At 36.4% G+C, this 22924-nt stretch overlaps 1 pseudogene; it reads right to left on the bottom strand.

Moving 5' to 3' along the window:
* Positions 1–2814: 2814 nt before the first annotated feature.
* Positions 2815–21562, bottom strand: LOC105502840 (annotated as a pseudogene).
* Positions 21563–22924: the final 1362 nt, after the last annotated feature.

The following is a 22924-nucleotide window of genomic DNA, read 5'->3' as shown; positions in this document are numbered from 1 at the left end:
AACAAGGAAAATTTGTCTTCTTTCTCAATTTGGATGCAATTTATATCTTTCTCTTGTCTGATAACTTTAGCTACGACTTCCAGTACTATGTTGCATAACAGTGATAAACGTGGGCATCATTGTCATGTTCCATAACTTAGAGAAAAAAATCTTTCCATTTTTCTCCATTCAGTATGATACTAGCTGTGGATCTGTCATATATGGCTTTTATTATGTTGAGCTATGTTCCTAGTATACCCAGTTTTTTGAGGGCTTTAAATAACGAGGAAATGTTGAATTTTATCAAATGCCTTTACAGCATCAATTGAAATGTTCACATTGTTTTCATACTTCATTCTGTTGATATAATGAATCACATTGATTGATTTGCATATGTTGAACCATACTTATATCCCACGGATAAGTCCCACTTGGTTATGATGAATGATCTTTCTAATGTATTGTTGAATTCAGTTTGTTAGAATTTTGTTAAGGATTCTTGCATTAATATTTATCAGAGATATAGGCCTGTAGTTTTCTCATTTTTTTGATGTTTCTTCAGGATTACACCAGACTTGTAGAATGAGTTTAGAAGTATTCTATCCTCCTCTGTTTTTTGGAACAGTTTGAGTAGAATTGGTGTTAATTTCTCTTTAAATGTTTGTTAAAATTCAGTAGTGAAGCTGTCAGGTCCTGGGTGTTTGTGTGTAGATAGTTGCTAAATAGGTGTCCTTGCAAGGGCATATTCAGTGGAGCCTTCTATTCCACCATCCTGCTCTGTCTTTTCCCACGATGTCTCTTTTAAAGTATTTTCAGATCACTACTCACACAAAAGACTTGAAGGAATACTTGTGGTGATCTCTGGAGTTATACCTCTCTGTGGCTTCCTTCTCTCTGATAGTCTTCCCATAAATTCTATTAAACTTGACCTCCTTGAATTCTGACCTCTATCAGAAACTCAGCAGGATGGCCAAGCTCTGTTTGGTAGTCCCAAGTGTTGGACTCTCAGTGTTGCTGCCAGCAAAGCACCTCTAGGCAGGAAGCTAGGTCAATCATAGGGCTTACTTTAATTGTTTCCCTTTCCTTAGAGATGACAATCCAATGCTACCTGTTATATAGTGTGTTAAAATTTTTATTTATGTAATTTTTCCAATTTATGGAGAGAAGGTAAATCCATTAGCTGTTACTTCAATATGACTAGAAGTTAGCTTGATGCAATTTCAAGGTAGAGTTATGGTAATAGTTTAGCAATTTAAACTGCTTATGTATGTTTGTCATTTTTTCAATATTCTTCATAAGACTACTTTGTTTTGGCTTGAGATATTGCCAACCCTATGCTGTTAGAGGGACTGTCTTATTATTTGGTCTATAAAAATGAATTAAAACATTGAAAATGGATTAAGAAACAGTGCTTTCTTACTGTAATATGTAAGATATTCCCCAAATTTTAAAAACAGGTGATCATTTTCTAAGAGATCTACATTATTATATGTAATTGCCCCGTATAAACCTATATGAGCTTATCTTTCATGTTGATTGTGTAAAAAGGAATCAGAACGCACTATATGAGAGCCCTCAAACCAGCCTATGTGGCTTTTTGAAATTCTCATTATTGTAACAAGTTTTCATTGTGGTGAGACATAAATATATAGTTCTTTATATCTGACCTATGAAGGCCATTCCTATGGAATATTAACATAAAATAGCAGGTCAGATAAATATGCCTTGGGTTAATTTTGATTAACTACTCCCTTGTAATTAACTAAAGCATTGAATAAAGTACTAAAACTTTGTCTTAATTGTTGTTTTGGGTAAAAGTAACTCTTTAGCATGCATTTTTAATTAGATTTCTGAGAGAAGAGTTTGATTGTAGAGTATGTTACTCTGGGTAAATAGGACATTGCATAAAGCTAGGAAGCAGGAGCAGGAATGGGAAGATGGCAGAGAGGGAAAAACTTTCTCTCTTTTTTTTTTTAGGTTTCAGTATTGTGTTCAAGTTTTATTTTAAGTAATGCTCATTGCAGCATTTGAAGGGGAAGATTTAATGCCACAAAAAATGGAAGACTTTAAAATATACCCATTAAACTGCTAAAAAATAAATTGAGTGGTGACAATACAACAGAAGTTCAATTTAGATTCTGAGTATTGTTACCATGTAATTAAAATCACACAGACTCTTTCAAGCTTATAGCTTGAAACTCCTGGAAGCTATTTCATATTCTGGTGCAAGGGCAAAAAACCACAACATGAGAAGGAATTAAGTCCTGAATTATTGGTTTCATCACATTCATCCTCTCTAACCCTTAATGGCCAAAAGAAACAGTTATCACATCCTGCAGACCTTTTGGTGTAAAAGAGGTGATGATGAACTGAGATGGGGGAACAGGTCATGAATATCTGTCTAAAAAAGTCCCTTTCAGGTGAGTTCATACACACCGTCAACCAACGAGCCTCTCATCTATTAGGGTTAAGAAACCAAGTTTCAGTTCTTAGGAAACCACAGTTTTATTCATTTATTCACTATGAATTTACAAAGTGCCTCTATATTGTCAGCTTCCATTTGCAAACATTTCTACATAAAAAATAAATCTGGCATTTCTAGAAAAACCAAGTTCCCTCCAATTCTACAGCCGAAAAGACTTTCCTTTGGAATTGAGTTTCTTCTGTACCTTTGAGAGGGTAATACCTTAAAGCTGAATCATTTTTGACCCAGAGGCCTAACATGATATTTAGCAATACCTGCATCCCAGAAATACGACATTAAAAGATACATTAAATTATGAAGACACCTATGCTGCAAAACAGTTTTAAATTAAACAACTGTACAGCATTCATTTACACTTGAAATTCCAGTCTTAATCCAAGCTTGTAAGCCTGAATGTTCTTACCATCCAGGAAAGCTGACAGTGTCAGTCTGATACCTGGCTTTAGGGTCTGAATATATCCTAAACCTAACAGACTGAAGTTGTTCACTTTATCCAAAAAGCAAGCATCAGGGTTGATCTGATACTTGGCTGCTATTTCAAAGCAAGCGTTACATTTTTCTGCTGTCCAGGAGAGATTCACAGTGCTCTCAACTTCTTGTTCACTTTCTGGTAAATGGAGCCACCAAACACTATCCCGTCATTCACATGAGTATGAAGCTGGAATTCACCAGTCTTCTAGCTAACCACAAAGTTGCTCTGGGTCCCTTGAGGCTTTGCAGTCTCAGAATTCATCTGGTAGCCAGTCAGCCAACCCTTGTACACAACACCAGAGGGCCTCTGATTGAAGGCTCAGCAATTTCAAAATCCATGTCACAGGTTGATGTGCTACCACAAGTATCCTGTCTTGATTTTAGCATTTTTTTCTCCAGGTTAGGATGAATTAAAGGTCAGCTTTGCTTTTTCCTCCCCAGTAAGAAGGATGAATCGAAGGTCAGCTTCAGTCCATGTGCATTACTCCTCATGGTAATCTCAGTGTCTAGTGTATTGTCAGTGTTCCATCTCTCTGTAAACATCAGGACATGGTCTGTCCAGTTGTACTTGGTTTCCAGACTGCCCTTCACTTTGGTGGTCTCAGTGTTGGCTGAGGCTGAGCTTGTAAATTCCAATCCATTCTCAGAATTTGCTTTCAAATCAAGCTTTATTAGACCAAATCCATAGCCCTTGGAGAAAACATCCCTGACAGATTTGTCAAGATCAGCACTGTTCAGAGGTGATAGCCACGTGGGCTCAGTGGAAGCTACCACATGAATTGTGGTGCAGAGGGAGGAGTGGAGCCAGCAGTGGGGCCAAGGGTGGAATGGCACTGAGACGGAAAGACTTTCAAAGACCAGAAGAAAAGTTGAGTGAAGATACCGAAGTTTGACTAGTGTTGCGGGTTGAATTGTGCCTCACTCCTAAAAAATATGTTGAAGTCTGCTATGGTTTTAATGTGTCCCCAAAAGGTTTATGTGTCGGAAACTGAATCCCTGTTGAAATAGTATTGAGACATGGAGCATAACAGGAGGTCATTGGGTCATGAGAATGAAGCCCTCAAGAATGGATAAATATCATTATCATGGGAGTGGATTAGTTATCATGACAGTGAGTTGTTACAAAGTGAGTCTGGCCCTTGGTGTTTCTCTCTGTCTTGCACCCTCACTCACCAATGATGCCTTCTGCCATGGTGTGACCCTTTCCAGATGCTGGCACCATGCTCCTGGACTTCTGTCTTTCCCAATCCATGAAAAAATATTATTTTTAAATAAATTACTCAGTTTGTGATATTCTGTTACAGCAGCAGAAAATGGACTAAGACAGATAATTGGTACTGGGAGTAGAGATATTGCTATAATAATAATACCTGAAAATGTGGAAGTGGCTTTGGAACTGTGTAATGAGCAGAGGCTGGAAGAATTTGAAAGAGCAGATTAGAAGAATCCTAGATTGCCATGAATGGAGAATTAAGGGTAATTCTGGTGAGGACTCAGAAGAAGACAAGAAATGCCAGGAAAGTCTAGAATTTCTTAGAGATCACTCAAGTGGTCATGATTAGAATGTTGATATAAATATGGTCAATAAGGGACATTCTGACGAAGTACCTTATTGGAAACTAGAGTAAAGGCCATCCTTACTATAAAGTATCATAGAACTTGGCTGAACTGTGTTCACGCCTAGAGGCTTAATGAAAGATGGAATTTAAGAGTAATGAGCTAGCATATCTAGAAAAAGAAATATCTAGGGAGTAAAGCATTCAGTCGGCTGTGTGTCTACTTTTCATCACTTACTGTAAGATATGAGAGGAAAGAAATGACTTATAGATGGAATTTATAATCTAAAAGAAAGTACAGCAGAAAGATTTGGAAAACTCAGTCTGGACATGTGTTACAGAATGAAATAATTTTCAGGAGAGAAAACCAAGGTTGTGGCCCAGCAACCATTTGTTAAGGAGATTAGTACTGATGCAGGGATTATCAAGATAATGGTAAAAGACACTGAGGGCATTTCAGATATCTTCAAGGTTTTCCCATCTATCACAGGCCCAAGCTCTAGAGGGGCAGAATTGTTTAGGGGACTTGCTTCCCAGAGCTACCTCAGGTCTCTACTCCCTGCATTCTGGCACAGCACTCTTCACCTGCCCCAGTCATGGATTAAGTGGCCCCAAGTGCAACTCAACCTTCCACTTCAGAATATACAAGCCAGAAACCTTGACAGCATCCATGTGGTGCTAATTCTGCATGTGCACAGAGTGCAAGAGCTACAGGGGCATGGGTTCCTCCATGTAGATTTTAAAGGATGTCACAGGGAGCCTAAGGGCCCAGCTAGAAAATTGTTTCAGGGGCAGAGTTGCTGCAGAGAGTCCCTATAAGGACAAGTCGTAGTGAGACCATGGAAGTGGGGCCACTCCCAAGACCAAAAAACTGTAGGAGTCTCAGCAGCCAACTCTAGCCTGGGAAAGCTACAGCCATGAGACTCCAATGTAAGAGCACTGAAGCATGGAATGAGACCAGCACAACCATAGCATAGGACTGTCTGAAGTTTTGGGAGCTCAACTCCCTCCTCAACCCAGGGTGTCCAGCAAGATGAGTGTAGAGTCAAAGAAGATTATTCCGGAAAATTCAGATTTAATGTTGCTTTACCTGTTGTGTTTTAGACTTACTTGGGATCAGTTATCCCTCTTTTCTAACCTATTTCTCCCTTATGGAATGGGAATGTCTACACTATGCCTGTCCCATCATTGTATTTTAGAATTAAGTAAGTTGTTTTGATTTTACAGGCTCACAGCTGAGGAATTTGCATCAGGATGAATTGTGTTTAGCGTCTCAATCATATCTGATTTACAATGAGACTCTGGACTTTGGATTTTTGAGTTAGTGCTGGAATGAGTTAAGCCTTTTGGGACCATTGGGATGGAATGATTGTATTTTGCACTGTGAGAAGGACATGACTTTTGAAGCCAGAGTGGAATGCTATGGTTTAAATATATTCCCCCAAAAGTTTATGCACTGGAAACTTAATCCCCAAGGCAATAACATTGGGAGGTGGAACCTCATAATAATGATTAAGTCATGAGGAAAAGCCCTAAAGAATGGATTGATGTCATTAAAGTGGGAATAAGTTGGTTATCATGAGAGTGGGTTGTTACAAAGTGTGTCCAGCCCCTGGTGATTTCTCTTTCTCACACCATTATGATAGGATATGAGAAAGGATAGGAGTACTCTCCTTCCTCATAGCCATGTGATGTTTTCTGCATGGGATGACTCTCACATTGTGCTGGTGTCATGCTCCTAGACTTTCTAGCTTCTCAAATAGAAATAAATTTCTTTTCCTTACAAACTGCCCAGTCTATGGTATTCTGTTATAGCAGCAGAAAATGAACTAAGACAAAGTTCTAACCCCTGGTAATTAATTGAATGTAACCTTATTTGGAAATAGGGTCTTTGTGGGCCCTTAATCCAACCAGACTAATGTCCTGGTGTGAAGAAAGGAGTAGACAAAGAAGACGTACAAGGAAGATGTCATGTAACAACGTAGGCAGAGATGAAAGTAATGCATCTACAAGTCAAAGAACACCAAGGGCTAACATCATCACTAGAAACTAAGACGTTGCAAGGAAGGTCTTCTGCCACAGCCATCAGAGAGAACGTGACCCTGCTGACACCTTGACTTTGAACTTCTTTTAGCCTGCAGAATAGTGAGAGAATAAATCTCTATCGTTTAGGCCACCTGTTGTGTGGTGCATTGTTATGCAAACCCTAGAGGAAAGGATAATTACAGTACCAACATTATAGTGCCTACTACAAGAATTTAGAAGTATTTAGATATGTGTGTGTATATGTATATGTGTGCGTGTATATATTTATGCACGCATATATACGTGTGTGTATATATATGTGGCACTTAGCATTGTGCCTGGCAAATAGTAAGCATTTATTAAATGTTACCAAATATTAGCTTGAAGGGAGAAAACTGGCAATGATAAATCCTTCTTTAAAATATGCCAAATATAGACCCTGATAATTATAATATTAAAGGCATAGCATTAAGGTAATATGTAATAAGTGATTAGTAAGTGCCCTCTTAACAAGTCTTTTTGGTCAGTTGAGAGATATTAAAAAAAAAAAAAAACAATGAACCTATCTATCCACCTTTTCATGTATATATCTATTCTGTAATGATTTGTTTGAATAACCAATTTCAATGGTTTGTGAAATGCAAAGTAAGTGTAACCATTTAGCACTTACTTTTTGTCTGTTCCAAAAATTTTTTATGTTAATCTTTTATGAATCTGAAGTTACTTTTTTATCCTTTTTCAAAAATGTTCTACAAGTCCTTTAAAAATGGCATAAAATGTCCTGTTCTTCATGCCTTACAATAGAGCAAGTTTGACAATATCAAAAATTGGACCACATGTTTCTCTGGAAGCCCAGGTATACTCTGTTTAAAAGAAGTCAGAGAGAGAAAATTACAATGCTTTTTCTTTTTTTCTTTTCAGGCCTGACATCCAGAATAAGATGACTTTTTCATCCAGAATTGTATTCTGGCATAATAGTAGCTGACAGGTGAGAGCAAAAGATACTAGAGAAGTAGTGCTATAGTGGAGTATTATGTAGAAATGCCAGAGAAAAAGTACTTTAGTGGAGTACTATATAGAGATACTAAAGAAGAAGTGCTATAGTGGAGTATTATGCAGAGATACTAGAGAAGAAGTGCTATAGTGGAGTACTATATAGAGGTACTAGAGAAGAAGTACTCCAGTGGAGTACTTTAACAATAGTGAACAAGATTCACAGTCTCCCAGTTTTAAGGAGCTAGTGGGATAAACTGGGTATGTGAATAAACAATTACAATAGAATGTGATAAATGCACATTGTAAGAAAGTATAATAAACGCACTTGTGAGAAACTCTGAAGCTTACAGGAGCAGCATAAAAGCCAGACTTGAGAGAATCGATAAAGATTTTCTATAAACATGTCATTAGACTGATATGTTAAAGAATGTCATTAAGTTAACACCTGAAAGAATTACTTGTAGGGTGTCAGACAAGAGGGAGAATTTTCCTGGCAGAGAAAATGACATGTATGAGGACTTGGAGATGAAAGAGAGATTGGTGGATTTGAGAAAATAAAATGAGTTAATATTGGCTGCAATGTAGATTATAAGGCACAGTGACTTAAATGATCATGTAAAGATGATAGGGAGTCAAATATTACAAAGAATCTGAAGCACTATATTAAGGAGCTGGAATTTTATCCTAAGGGTGAGAAGGAGCCATTTTATGATTTTAGGCAGGTAAGTGATATGATTAGTTTTGAATTTTAGAAAATATACTTTTGCTGCTCTGGGGAGGATAAACTGAAGGGGGCCAAGATGAGAATGAAATATGAGAATCAGAGAAGAGTCTGATGGAGCAATAGAGGAGAGCCACGGTGATGACTTTAATTAGGGTAGAGTTCATCATTAAAGAGGCAATGAGTGGATTTGAGAAGCACTTAAGATGTAGAATTAACTGAATTTGTATGTAGGCAGTGAGGCATAAAATTCAGAGATGGGGAAGATTAACTTTAGATAGGAAGACAAGCAACTGTAATGTAAAACACAGAATGGATATGGATTGAAGTAACTTTGAAAGTAATTGGCCTAATATCCAGAATTTACAAGGAACTTACACGCATTTACAAGAAAAAACAAACAATCCCATCAAAAAGTGGGCAAAGGATACAAACAGACACTTCTCAAAAGAAGACATTTACACAGCCATCACACATGAATAAAAGCTCAACATCACTGATCATCAGAGAAATGCAAGTCAAAACCACAATGAGATACCATCTCATACCAGTCAGAATGGTGATTTTTAAAAACTCAGGAAAAATAGAGGCTCGTGAGGCTGTCGAGAGATAGGAACACTTTTACACTGTTGGTGGGAATGTAAATTAGTTCAACCATTGTGGAAGACAGTGTGGCAATTCCTCAAGGATCTAGAACCAGAAATACCATTTGACCCAGCAACCCCATTACTGGGCATACACCCAAATAAATATAAATCATTCTACTATAAAGACACATACACATTTATGTTTTTTGAGGCACTATTCACAATAGCAAAGACATGGAGCTAATCCAAATGCCCATCAGTGATAGGCTGGATAAAGAAAATATGGTACATATACACCATGGAATACTATGCAGCCATAAAAAGGAATGAGATTATGTTCTTTTCAGGGACATGGATGAAGCTGGAAGTCATCATCCTCAGCAAACTAATGCAGGAACAGAAAACCAAACACTGCATGTTCTCACTCATAAATGGGAGTTGAACATTGAGTACACATGGACACAGAGAGGGGGAACAGCACACACCACGGCCTGTTGGAGTGTGAGTGGGGAGGGAAGGGAACTTAGAGGATGGGTCAATAGTTGCAGCAAACCACTATGGCACATGTATACCTATGTAACAAACCTGTACATTCTGCACACATATCCTGCTTTTTGCTTTTTTTTTTTTAGAAAAAATAAAGAAAGTAATTGGAAGCTGGATATGTTCCCATCTATAGACTTCTGTTTTCTCTGGAAAGTAGGAGATAAAGGTATTGGCTGAGAGTGAGGGAAAAATGGTCAGATCTAGGGCTTGAGATAGATAGAGAAAATTGAAAATAGTGAAGAATGAGAGTATTGAGAGCTGAAAAGTTAAACATAAAAAATTTCAAGGAATACTTGAAGGTCCAGTTTAGACTGTATGTCATTAACCTGTGATAGCACCTGTGTGTGTGTGTGGGGGTGTGGGGTATGTAGTAGTAGTAGTGGTGGTAGTAGTAGTCACCGTATTTAACTACATAGGTTTGGAAAAGGCAGATACTTTGATTTACTTAGATTTTAGAGTTTGCTCTACAGAAGAATACTTGATCAAGAGATTTGAGTATTAATAAGAGATTTGTATAATGATGAACTAACTAGTACAAACTAGGCAAGACAGAAAATGAAGACAAGAAGAGAAAGACGGGTCTAATGACTGCAGATATCTGTGCAAAACCTAAAATACGTAAGTGAAATGAAAGAAGCACAGAAATGTAATAAAAAAATGAAGGGTTTCTAAAGAAGATTGTAGAAGTGGAAAGCTCTAGTTGATGAATAAGTCCAGGGCATAGCCCATAAATTTCTGTGGATGTCTAATGAAGAGGTAAAGATCCCTAGAAATATAAAAGTGAATAAACTTGGAGGCCAGAGTACTGGATGGATCAAGAGGGGAGTTTAAAATCACTGGAATTGTGGTAAGACTTGGGGATGGAGAAGAAAATCTTGAGTCAAATAGTAAAGCCTTGGTATAGAAAAAGGAGCTGATAGATGAAACAAAAATGAGACATTGAGGATTGTATACAGAATTTATTTTATTTTAAGGTTTAAGAAAACCTTTGGATGGAAAAATAATGTTCTGAGAAGGGCAACAGAAAATAAGAAGAACATGAGTATATGATAAAAGAGTATCCTAAAATTTCCAGATAACAAACTTATTGCATTGACAATGCACAAAAAACTATTCCATGGATATTGTTTTCCAGTTTATCACTACATACACTTATGTATGTTGAATTATACAGAGATCTGTGTGTTTTTGTTGAAGGTTTTATAAATTGTATACTTTTATAAGTAGAGTGCCACATATCAGTAATAGGATGCCAAAAATGCACATTCTGTCATAACTCTTGAAATTTAAATAATGTTTCATTTCCTAGCTACCCTGTTGGCCATTGCAATTTCCTCTTGGTCGCAAATCAGTCTGCACTGCCACTATGGTTCTGGGAAGAAGACTAAAGCCAACAGCTCTGAAAAGTTGTTTTGAATAAGATAGGCTTCAAAAAGGTGATCTTGCAGTGTTTATTATTTCAAATCATTTGAAGAGTTTTTGTTGTCCTGTTTATTATGCTAAGTTAATTGTTTCTATGATAAAGAGATCTCCCAAAGGAAATATGTTCTTGTCTACATAAACTTAGTGAAGCTCAAACTGTACATTTTGGCCTCACTTCACAGGTTTTGAAGAACCTCAAGTCTCAAAGAAAATTTTTATTTCCAAATAAGTGAGAGAAAGTCACAGATGAGTCTACCAATTAAATAGATGTTTCTTGGCAATATTTTAACCTGCTATTAATCATTCTGGTTCAATTTGAATTCATCTAATTTGATGCTCTCATTTCCTGAAATAAAATTATAGTGAAAAGGAAAATAATCCCTCTTATTTTCCATACTTTTAGGTCCCCATCTCTGTCACTTCTTTATGGTTACTTGCCAAAATGGACTCCAGTCAATCAAATTATCCTGTCTTAAACATGCTGCTCTTCTCCCTCAGTCTTCTCCACAAATTCTTTCTATTTTCTTCTTCAAAAGCCTCACTTCATTTGGTGTCACCCCATGGGAAATCTTGAATAAATTAACTTCACCTAGCTGTATGCATGCTTCTGATTTCCAATGCTTTAGTAATGTTTGCAATTCCTGTCTTAGTGGAAAGGATGTATGTCTTTCATCTCCGTATCCCCAACTCCCAGCACAGTACCTGACACATAGTGGACAGTCATACCAAAATTGCTCCTTTACACCATTTGTCTTTGGGTCATATTTTTGTCCTTCTCTGAATTCACTCTGGCAAGCTGCATAAGTTACTATAGTTTAAATAGGACCAGGTATAGCAGCATAGCATCACTTTGGCAAACTATGGATAGCCACTTCTACAGCTGTTCAAAATTATTCTAATGCTCTTAGATTCAGGTATTACATGCTTAAGTGTCTAGGGGTCTCTCTAAACAGAAAGAGAAAGTCTGACTTGGGTTTTCTCACAGAATCAAGTTAGAATTCTGAAAGTTAGGCTTAAATTTCAATAAATAAGCCAAAAGTAGACCGGTTTCTTTCAAAGCCTAAGTTCCTTAAAGGTCTGTGTCAAGTCTGTAAAACTGACACTGCCTAGTACTTTGGAAATACACATAGAAAGAGGCATTAAATATGTTTTAATAATAATTTTTATATAATGACATAAAGATTAAAATATTAAAGATAACTATAATAATCAAAAGAATGGCAAAGCTCCAAAGTAGAGGCAATGCTTATAGTGAAAACAACACTGCATTAAGCATGACAGGACTCAGATTCTAATATATCACAGTTGGGTGGCCCTGAGTGATTTGCTTAATTTTTTTGAGCCAGACTTTTCTTATTTGTCAAACAAGATGGTTTGAGATATTGAAGGATAGTCTTTAAGATTCTTACAGCTTTTCTAAGCTGTGATATTTTACAGCATTTTAGAAAAGTATAGAGAACAGTATGATATAATAATGGTTATTAGAATACAATGAATATATCAGAGCTACTTCCCTAAAGAGAAGAATATTCATTATTAATTTCATGAAGGCTATTGAAAGAGTGTTCCAAAGTGCCTAGGAAACCGAACATACAGTAAATATCTGTATAGTTTATAAAGGTTGGAAAGTATCTCAGAGTTATCTTTTAAACATTTAGTTTTGCAGTGGAGGAATGTGAGGTTAGAGAAGTTAATTTACTTGTTTAATTTCACACTCAGCAAGCAAATCATGAAAATTGCACCAGAATTCAAGTAGGTGGTTAACAACAAGGTAAGTAGTTATTCTATTTTGCCAGTCGTTTGCATCAAAAAGAAAAAGTGAGGTTTGGGCAACATCACCAACAGCTAATATTCAGTGTAATAAAAAGAAAATTACTTGCAACAAACATTGTTAATATCTTCAATACGTAGAGTTCTTAAAAATCAATAAAAACTTAACCAGGCCAGGTGTGGTGGCTCAAGCTTGTGATCCCAGGACTTTGGGAGGCCAAGGTTGTGAGGATCACTTTTGCCCAGGAGTTTGAGACCAACCTGAGCAACACAGGGTGACCCTGTCTCTAGAAAATGATGCAAAAATTAGTTGGGTGTTGTGCATTCCTGTGGCCCCAGCTGTTTGGGAGCCTATTGCAGGAGGATTGATTGAACCTGGAAGTAGAAGCTACAGTGAACTGCAATGACACCCCTGCACTCCATCTTTTGGTGACACAGATATACCCTGTCTCAAAAATAAAATGATAATAAAATAATTTTTACAATATAAAAGTAATGATCATACAAGTCACAGAAATGTTTAGAAATTCTGATTAATTTGAAAATTTATTTGCTAATTTGTAAGGAATTGCAAATAAAAACAAACCAAATGAATTCCTTGGTCAGAATCAATGCTGTATGGAAAACCATGATGTCATGTAAGTTAGATATTTCATAAGTCTACAAATGAGGTTTGGGCATAAGTAGCATGGACAGGGAAGACAAATACATATCAAAAGTGTTGACTCCAATTAGTAGAATTTTTTGCCCTTTTATAAGGGGAATGTTCTAATTTAATCAACCTGTCACACAGTTGCTGGATGACCTCTCTCCTGCCCATCTCCCACTCCCTGAAAAATCATGGGGCTTTGTTGTCAAAAGTTCAAATATGTTGCAATGTCTGCCACAGATTAATCATGAATCCACTGAGCAAAAATGGAGAAGGCTGGGAAATCAACTATGTGACAGGTTGATTAAATTAGAACACTCCTACCATAAAAGGACAATTTCTTCTAATTGGAATCAACACTTTGGATATGTATTTGTTTTCTCTGTCTGTACTATTTATGCCAAAACCTCATTTTCAGACTTACAAAATAACTATTTAGGCTGGTGCAAAAGTAATTGCAGTTTTTACCATTAAAAGTAATGTCAAAAACTGCAATTACTTTTGCACCAATCCAATAATTCACCATCATGGTTTTCCACACATAACTGATGCTGACCAAGGAACACATTTGGTTTGTTTTTATTTGAATTTCTAATTGACATATACATGACAAGTCCTTTTGCCCACTTGATTACTGAAAACATTCTCTGCTGAATATGCCTATCCTTTCATTTTGTTCCTGTTCTGAAAGGTCCATCCATATAACTCTTCCAGACACTTCTTTTCCTTCCATTTGCCAATCTTGTTTCTTCCAGGACATTGGTCATCCAGTCAGTCAAATGAACTGGTTTATCTTGAATCAATATCATCTCCCATCTCTGGTCATTTTTCTTTTTGTAAATAAAATGAACAACCAGGACTATCACTCAAAGTTCTGTCTACTGTAAGGGTTTTCCTTCACTACATTTCTTCAAGGATAAACCTGAGATAGCTTACAATGCTGCAGTTATCTATTTTGGATGATGCTAATATATTGTGCAAAAGTATGCACAAATCTGACCAAAGTTTTTCTTAATTAGTCAACTGGTCATAGGGAACTTTAGCATATGAGTTGGAAAGGAGGCACTGCACCAAAAGTACAAACTACAGTAATTTAAGCCAGTTGTCCATTGAAGTTACTTAAACTTTTTACCCATTAAAATGCAGTCTCATATGTGTTATTTCCATCTGCTGATTGTGTGTTGTTGTGTATTCCCAACTTCATGGCTTTCTGGGTCAGACAATACTTCAGTCAACTTCGCAGCCTATAGTAAAGGATTTAATCTACTAGATCTCAGTAGCAATAAAGAGGCTATTTCTCAAAAAGAGAATAGCTATTAACAAGAAAACAACATGGCTTATTCCAAAATTTCAAGGGTCCGTGATATGACTTGCATATAGGACTTGCCAAATATCCTTACAGCATGTCTCTCTGTTACAAAAAATGTAAGCACCAATGTATTAGCTAGGTTATAAGGTCTAACAGCAGAGCAGCTTGAGTGGCAGTTTGGATCAGCTGTAGAGGTTCTCTTGCCCTGTGACCCACTCAAAATTGGTGATAAACTGGTTAGAGCAGAACACAAAGCTGAGTTAAATGTTTCCTTTGGCATCCAAAAAAATTCACATAGGAAATTAGCAGTAGGAAGTTCTAGATGTAGCAGTTTGTTCTTAGCCTTAGAAGACATATCTAATATATTCCAGACCACTGGACTCCTAGAAATGGTAAATCATTGCATTTTTGTGGGTTTTATTTTTTATCATCTTGCTACATTGTGCTAATCAGGTCCTCTCAGCATGCTATTATCAACAGATTGGGTAAACACAAGTCCTATGAAATGACATTGTAGGTAGTCTTCAAGACGGCAAACATGTGGCATGCAAAGCAATTCTATCTTTACTATGAGGGTTAAACAGACAAAAATAATGAAAACTGTAGATACAGTAAAATGTTAAGAGATGCAAATTATTCCCAAAAGGCCATAGTTTTACATTAAAAGCATAAAAGGTGCTGCAAGAGGAGAGAGTAAAAGTGTAGAGCTAAGTTATCAGAATAAAATAGCCAGCTTTAAATTTAAGACTTTTTATAAAAACATCATGGTAAGCCGGGCGCGGTGGCTCAAGCCTGTAATCCCAGCACTTTGGGAGGCCGAGACGGGCGGATCACAAGGTCAGGAGATCGAGACTATCCTGGCTAACACGGTGAAACCCTGTCTCTACTAAAAAATACAAAAAAACTAGCCAGGCGAGCTGGTGGGCGCCTGTAGTCCCAGCTACTTGGGACGCTGAGGCAGGAGAATGGCGTAAACCCGGGAGGCGGAGCTTGCAGTGAGCTGAGATTCGGCCACTGCACTCCAGCCCGGGCGACAGAGCGAGACTCTGTCTCAAAAAAAAAAAAAAATCATGGTAAATACAAAGAAAAAAACCTAAAATAGAGGCACAAAACATATATTTTTTAAAAAAAAAAAAGGATTCAAAAGATGTAACAACAGAAGATTATTAAAGAACAAAGGAAGGCCGTAGGAAAGAAAACAGAACCAAAAGATTTACAAAACAACCTGAAAACTACTAAATGCCAGTAGCAAGTCCTTACCTATCAACAATTACCTTGAATGTAAATGGATTAAATTCTCCAATCAAAAGTTATAGAATGGCTGAATGCATTTTTAGAAAACTCAAGATCCAACCATATGCTGCATACAGGAGACTTGCTTCACTACTGAGGACACTGATTGAAAGTGAAGGGATGGAAAAATATATTCAATGTCAATGGTAACCAAAAGAAAGCATGGATAACCATACTTATATCAAATGAAATAGACTTTAAACGAGAAACTATAAAAAGAGACATTGAAGGCAATTATACAATGATAAACAGGTCAATTTATCAAGAAGACATACAATTTTAAATACATATGCACCAAACATTGGAGCACCTAAATACATAAAGCAATTATTAAATGATCTGAAATGAGAGACAGACTACAATATAATAATAATAGTAGTAGGGGACCTCAGTACTCCACTTTCAACAATGGATATATCATCTAGACAGAAAATCAATTAGAAAACACTGGTTTTGAATTACACTTTAGACCTAATGGACCTAACAGACAATACAGAACATTCCATCCAACAACAGAATATCCTTTCTTCTCAAGCACATATAGAGCATTCTCCAGGATAGATCACATGTTAGGCTACAAAACAAGTCAATCAAGTATCTTTCTAATCCCAGTGACATGAAATTAGAAATCAATAACAGGAGAAATTTTGAAAAATTTCCAAATATGTAGAAATTAAACAGTATGCTTCCAAACAATGGGTCACAGGAGAAACAAAAAACTATTAAAAATACCTTGAGACAAACAAAACTAGAAATACATCATACCAAAATTTACAGGATACAGCAAAAGCAGGCCCAAATGGGGAATTTATAGCAATAGATGCCTATATCAAAAAATAAGACAAGATCTCGAATAATCTCATTACACCTCAAGGAACCAGAAAAAGAACAAACTAAGCCTAAAGACAGTAGAAGGAAGATAAGAATAAAAGTCAGATCAAGAATAAATAAAATAGGAAAAAGAGAAACAATAGGAAAATTCAATGAAACTAAGAGTTGGTTTTACAAAAAGATGAAATAAACTCTTAGCTAGACTATCTAGGAAAAAGAGAGATTCAAATAAATAAATCAGAAATGGAAGTGAAGACATTACAACTGATACCACAGAAATATAAAGGATAGCAAACTGCTATAAACAATTATATGCCAAAATATGAATAAACTATAAGGAAAGATAAGTCTTAGACACGCAACCTTCTAAAACAGAGACATAAAGATACAGAACACCTAAACATACCAATAAGAGGTAAGAAGATTGAATTAGTAATAAATAGCCTTCCATAAAATATCCCAGAACCAAATGGCTTCATAGCTCAGTTTCATGAAACATTTAAATAAAAATTAATACCAATCCTTCTCAAATTCTTCCATAAAATTGAAGAAGAGGGAACACTTTCAAACTTATCTTATGAGACAAGCATTACCCTAATATGAAAGCCAAACCAGGAAATTGACAAAAAAAGAAAACTGCAGGGCTATATATCCCTGATAATCATAGATGCAAAAATCCTTAAAACCTAGAAAAAATGATTCAACTATATCAAAAGAATTTCACCATAATCAAGCAGGAGGTAGCCATGTGTTGCAATATATGGATAGTTTATGATTTACCAAATAAACACAATGAATAATAAAAACTATTGATCATCCCAATAGATGCAGAAAAAACACTTGACAAAATTTAACCTATTTTAATGTTAGAAACTCTCAACAGAATAGGTATAGAGGGAATGTACCGCAACATGATAAAAGCCATATATGATAAACTCATAGCTAACATTATACTCAACTGTGAAAAGCTGAAAGCCTTTCTTCTAAGATCAGAAACATGACAAGAATGCCCACTCTCAACACTTCTTCTCAACGTAGTTATGGAAGTTCTACCCAGAGCAATCAGGCAAGATAAAGAAATAAAATGCATCTAATATTTGAAAGGGAAGTAGTAAAATTGTCTGTGGTTGCTGACAATATGACCTTATATATAGAAAATCATAAAGAGTTCACGAAAAAGCTTTTAGAACTGATAAGCAAATTCAGTAAAGTTGCAGGTTATAAAAATCAACATAAAAAATCAATGACATTTCTATACACTAATAATGAGTTATCTAAAAAAGGAAAACATTAAGAAAACGATCCTACTTACAATTGCAAGAGCAAAAATACCTAGGTACAAAATTAACTAAGGAAGTGAATGACTTGTATTCTGAAAACTCTAAAACACTAATGAAAGAAATTGAAGAGGACACTAACAGAAAGATGTCTCATGTTTATGGATTGGAAGAATTAATACTGCTAAAAATTCCATATTGCCCCAAACACTCTACAGATTCAGTGCAATCCCTGCCAAAATTTCAATGTTGTTTTCCACAGAAATTGAAAAAAAACCCTTAAGTTCGAATGGAACCACAAAAGACCATGAATAGCCAAAACACTCTTGAGCAAAAAGAACAAAGCTGGAGTCATCATACTATCTGACTTAGAAGACTTACAATTGCATTAGAATGCAATTGTAATCAAAACAGTATGATACTGGCATGGAATCAAACTCACAGACCAATGGAATAGGATTGAAAGTCTGGAAATAAATCCATGCATTTGTGGCCAATTGATTTTTGACAAAATTGTCAAGAACATACAATAGGGAAAGGACTGTTGATTTAGTAAATTGTGCTGAGAAAACTGGCTATCTACATTCAGAATAATGAAATTAGAACTTTATCTCATACAATGCACAAATGATCCACTCATAATGGATTAAAGACTTAAACGTAAAACCTGAAACTATAAATACACTAGAAGAAAACATAGGGGAAATGTTCTACAATGTTGATCTAAGCAATGATTTTTTGGATATGGCCTCAAAAGTTTAGGCAACAAAGGCAAAAACAGATAGTGATTACATCAAACTAAAAAGCTTATGGACAGCAAAATAAGAAATTAAGGAAGTGAAGAGAAAACCCACAGAGTTGGAAAAAATATTTGCAAACCATACATCTGATAAGGGGTGAATATCCAAAATGCATAGAAAACTCAAACCACTCAATAGCAAGGAAAGAAATAACCCAATTAAAAAATGGGCAAAGGACCTGGACAGATACGCCTCAAAAGAGGACACACAAATGACTAACAGGTTCATGAAAAGATGTACAGCATCACTTATCATTAAAGAAACAAATTAAAACAACGAGATATTGTCTTATACCTGTCAGAATGGGTTTTATTTTTTAAAAAATGTGTTGACAAGAACATGGAGAAAAGGAAACCCTTGTATTCTGTTGATGGGAACAGAAAATTAGTATAACCATTATAGAAAATGCTATCAATGTTCCTCAAAAGACCAAAAATAAAACTAACATATGATTCAGCAATTCCAATTCTGGGAACGTATCAAGATGAATCGAAATTAATATGTGGAAAGGGTATCTGCATTCTCATGTTTATTGCAGCATTATTTACAATAGCTAAGATATGGGATAAAACTAAGTATCTATCATGGATGAACCAATAAAGAAAATGTGGTAATATATACACAATGGAATACTATTCAGCCTTTACAAAGCATAAAATTTTGTTATTTGGTAGAACATGGATGGGTCTAGAGGAAACTATGCTAAGTGAAATAATCCAGGAACAGAAAGATAAATAGCTACAACCTCACTCACCTGTGGAATCTTTTAAAAAGTTGAATTCATGGAAGTAGAGAGTAAAATGATTGTTACTAGAGGGTATGGGGTGGAGAGTGAAGGAACGGAGAGTTACTGACCAAACGGTACAAGTTTATAGCTAGGCAGAAGGAATAAAATTTTGTCATCTGTTGCACAGTAGAGTGACTATAGTCAATAATAGTGCACTGTAAATGTCAAAATAACCGAGAGCAAATTTCAAATGCACCACTACAAAAAAAATCAAGTGAGGTGATATATACATTGATTAGCTTGGTTTAATTACCTCACAGTGTATACAGATATCAAAACATCACACTGCACTTAATTACTGTAATATACTTATGATTTGTCAATCAAAACTAATATAACTAAAAAATAAATTCCCACTTTTCCAATAAAAATAAATGAACTCCATCAATTCTTCCTCTTCGGTTGTGCACATGTTGCCATTTGCATCAAGAGTCTTACAACTTTCACTTGCTTTTCATGGCATGCTTCCACAGGAGAGACCACAATTGAGAACTGCCCAGTGGAACTAAGCCAAGCCACAGAACAATAAAAAAAAATAAATTACTGTCAAGTTTGGGGTGGTTTGTCACACAGTAACAGATAACTAAAACAATGGCAATACTAACAAAGACCATGTATATTCAACTATGGCAGGGCACTAGAGAGTTGACTTATAATGAAAATGTATTGCTGTTCTGCAAAGTAAATAAAAAACATTTTTAGTGATCTTTCTAACAAATACAGTGGAAAAAGTCGTCTGTCAGATCAATAGCTATATACCAGAGACTATGTCCTGTGTTAATTTGCTCCAGTTTAGAAATCACATTTGAACTTGAACATAGTTGTAATTAGAATCACAACTAATGAAGATTATGATAACTTGCTGTTATTCTCCAGTGACAGTAAACTTGTGTGCTACACAGGTAAAATAGGTTGGTTAGTTGAATGGGCATACAATATAGATCACCACTTCTGCAGTCTTCCAGCTTTTGCTGGTGGCACTTATATCTGAGATCCCTTAAAGAATGTAATATTGTTTTTGTTTACTCTTTTGGCAGGAAGAAGTAGTTTTCCATTTTCCCACATGGCCTTTCCTGCTATAAAAATTTCACTCCATAGCTCACAGAACCAATATGGAAACCCTGCCAATCACGGACTAGTTCTATTACAAGTATGCATTCTAGAACTGAGGAAATTACCAGAAGTTTGTTTGGGTAAACACTGGACCCACTGTAAGATGGACATAAGCCTAGCTTTGGGGTCCTTAGGGGTCAAGTCAAGTGACAGCGAGTTCCTGTGAACTCCTGGCATTCTTAATATACCTTTTGTTTCCAAAAGCACAGTCACACTGGTAAGGGGAAGCAAGATCTTTCAGAGTGGAATATTTATAGTATAAATGTTTGGCAGTGTAGCAAGGTACTTCTTCAAGAGGATATATAATTTTCTTAATTCAAGGAGTGCTGAGTTTGGGAACTACCTGAAGCCTGGGCACTGGCTAAAAAGTATGCCTCACTATATCTGTAGCTCAAATCATCATACCTAGAGATTTGTTTTTTGTTGGTTTTACTTGCACATATCAAGCATGCCTTGAATAGGCCACTCATTTATTTCAGTCACAGAGACACCACTGTCAATTAGCCACTGCCAAATGTCAGATTACTCTGATTACTGCTGTTCTGCAGTACAACGAAGAGGTTCCAACATATCAACTTAATTTAATGTAGGCCATCTTTAAGTGAAGGTTTTAGTCAACCAACCAAATGAAATTCTAGAATCCACCCCCTACTTATTTGAGCCAATGCATTAAATCCAGAATTTTTTTTTATACTAATAATGTTTATTGAGGGAATCAGGATAAAACTAAAATAACAGACAAAGTACGTAAGAAAGAGGGGTAATTGAAGTGAAGGCAATTTTTTTTTTTTTTTTAGGTGGACAGGAAGTAGAATTTATTGGTGAGTATTAAGAGGGGGCAGCACAGTGGAAGCCCTCATGAGTGCAGGGCCTGCCACTTGTCCAGAGCGCCACGATTGGGAACGTACTTGACCCATCTGGGATGAGCCGCTTCTCAGCCACCATGTCTTCAAATTCATTGGCATTGAACTTGGTGAAGCCCCACTTCTATGAGATGTGCATCTTCTGGCGGCTGGGGAGCTTGAACTTGGCCCTGCACAGGGCCTCAATCACATGCTCCTTGTTCTGCAGCTTGGTGCGGATGGACATAACCTGGCCAATGTGAACCCTGGCCACGGTGCCCTGGGGCTTTCCAATGGCAGCTCGCATGCCTGCTTGGAGCCTACACTGGGGTAGTGCAAGGTCAGAAACATGAACATCCATCTGAAAGGACTGTCTCCAAGGTCCCTTAGAGCAACCCATACAACAAACAGGCTGCATCACTACCAGGGAAGCTGCTGTTTGCAGCCATTGCACACTGGGCCCCCATGAGGAAAGGAACTCAGTTGGCTTAATTGGCTGCAGGAATCCAGAATTTTTGATAGTGCCCTCATATCAGTAGAATTAGCCTAACTGAATATTACATTCATTTCATCTCAGTTGAATACCCAGAGAAATTTTCTGTGTTTTTGTTCATAGAAATTGGCAGCATTTTGCAACTCTGTGTTTTCTTCCAGATCACACTTTTTACCTATTCTTCTAGAAACTGCGGGGATTTGAATCTAGTTATTAGTCATAAAAGCAATGACAAGTAGTGCAAGTAGACACCCTACAAGGCATCTCTTTCAGGGTAGGTCATTAAATGTTTGTTTTTTCTGTTTCTTTTTTCAGAAAAATGGATCATCATTAGAAGAGGAAGGGCTGTTTTACAAGCCATGGAGGTTTACTAGAAGTTGGAGGTTAAAATTGCTCAGTACAATTGGAATCTACCCAAATATCCCATCTCAGTTTTCAGAGTCTCATTGTTAATCAACAACCAAACTTTAACAAAAGCAACTCTTCAAAGATTTAAATTTTAATTTGTATTATAATTCAACCAATTGCAGGATTAGATTTTGAGTTCAGTTTTCAGAAATTTTAACCTGCAGATACAAAATATAAGGGATTATTTCTGGGTGTGCACAGACATCCTAGAGAACATGAGCTCATCTTTTTCTTTCTCTAAGTTCTCCAGCACAGACAGGGATAGCTACCTGACTCCACAACCTTATGTTGTTTTTTTCCCACTCTAATGTTCCATTGCACCAGGAACTTGGCCTCTCAACCTTAACAATACCATCGTGCATAACTTTAAGTGATTATATATCATAATTTAAGTAACTGATTTGTCACTACAATGAATAGACAACTGGCGTCCCATTTGTCATTACCAGTGGGGTCATTAGTGTCTTTAAATCTGATCATAGCAAAAAACGAATCTATATGTCCTCATCTTTTAGATTTTGATATCTTCGAACAGCTATTGATGCTAAAAACAGTGTCACTCTA

Source organism: Colobus angolensis, unplaced genomic scaffold (genome assembly GCF_000951035.1).
Source record: "Colobus angolensis palliatus isolate OR3802 unplaced genomic scaffold, Cang.pa_1.0 Scaffold81, whole genome shotgun sequence".
NCBI lineage: Eukaryota > Metazoa > Chordata > Mammalia > Primates > Cercopithecidae > Colobus > Colobus angolensis.
This window is presented reverse-complemented; position numbering and strand designations above follow the sequence as displayed.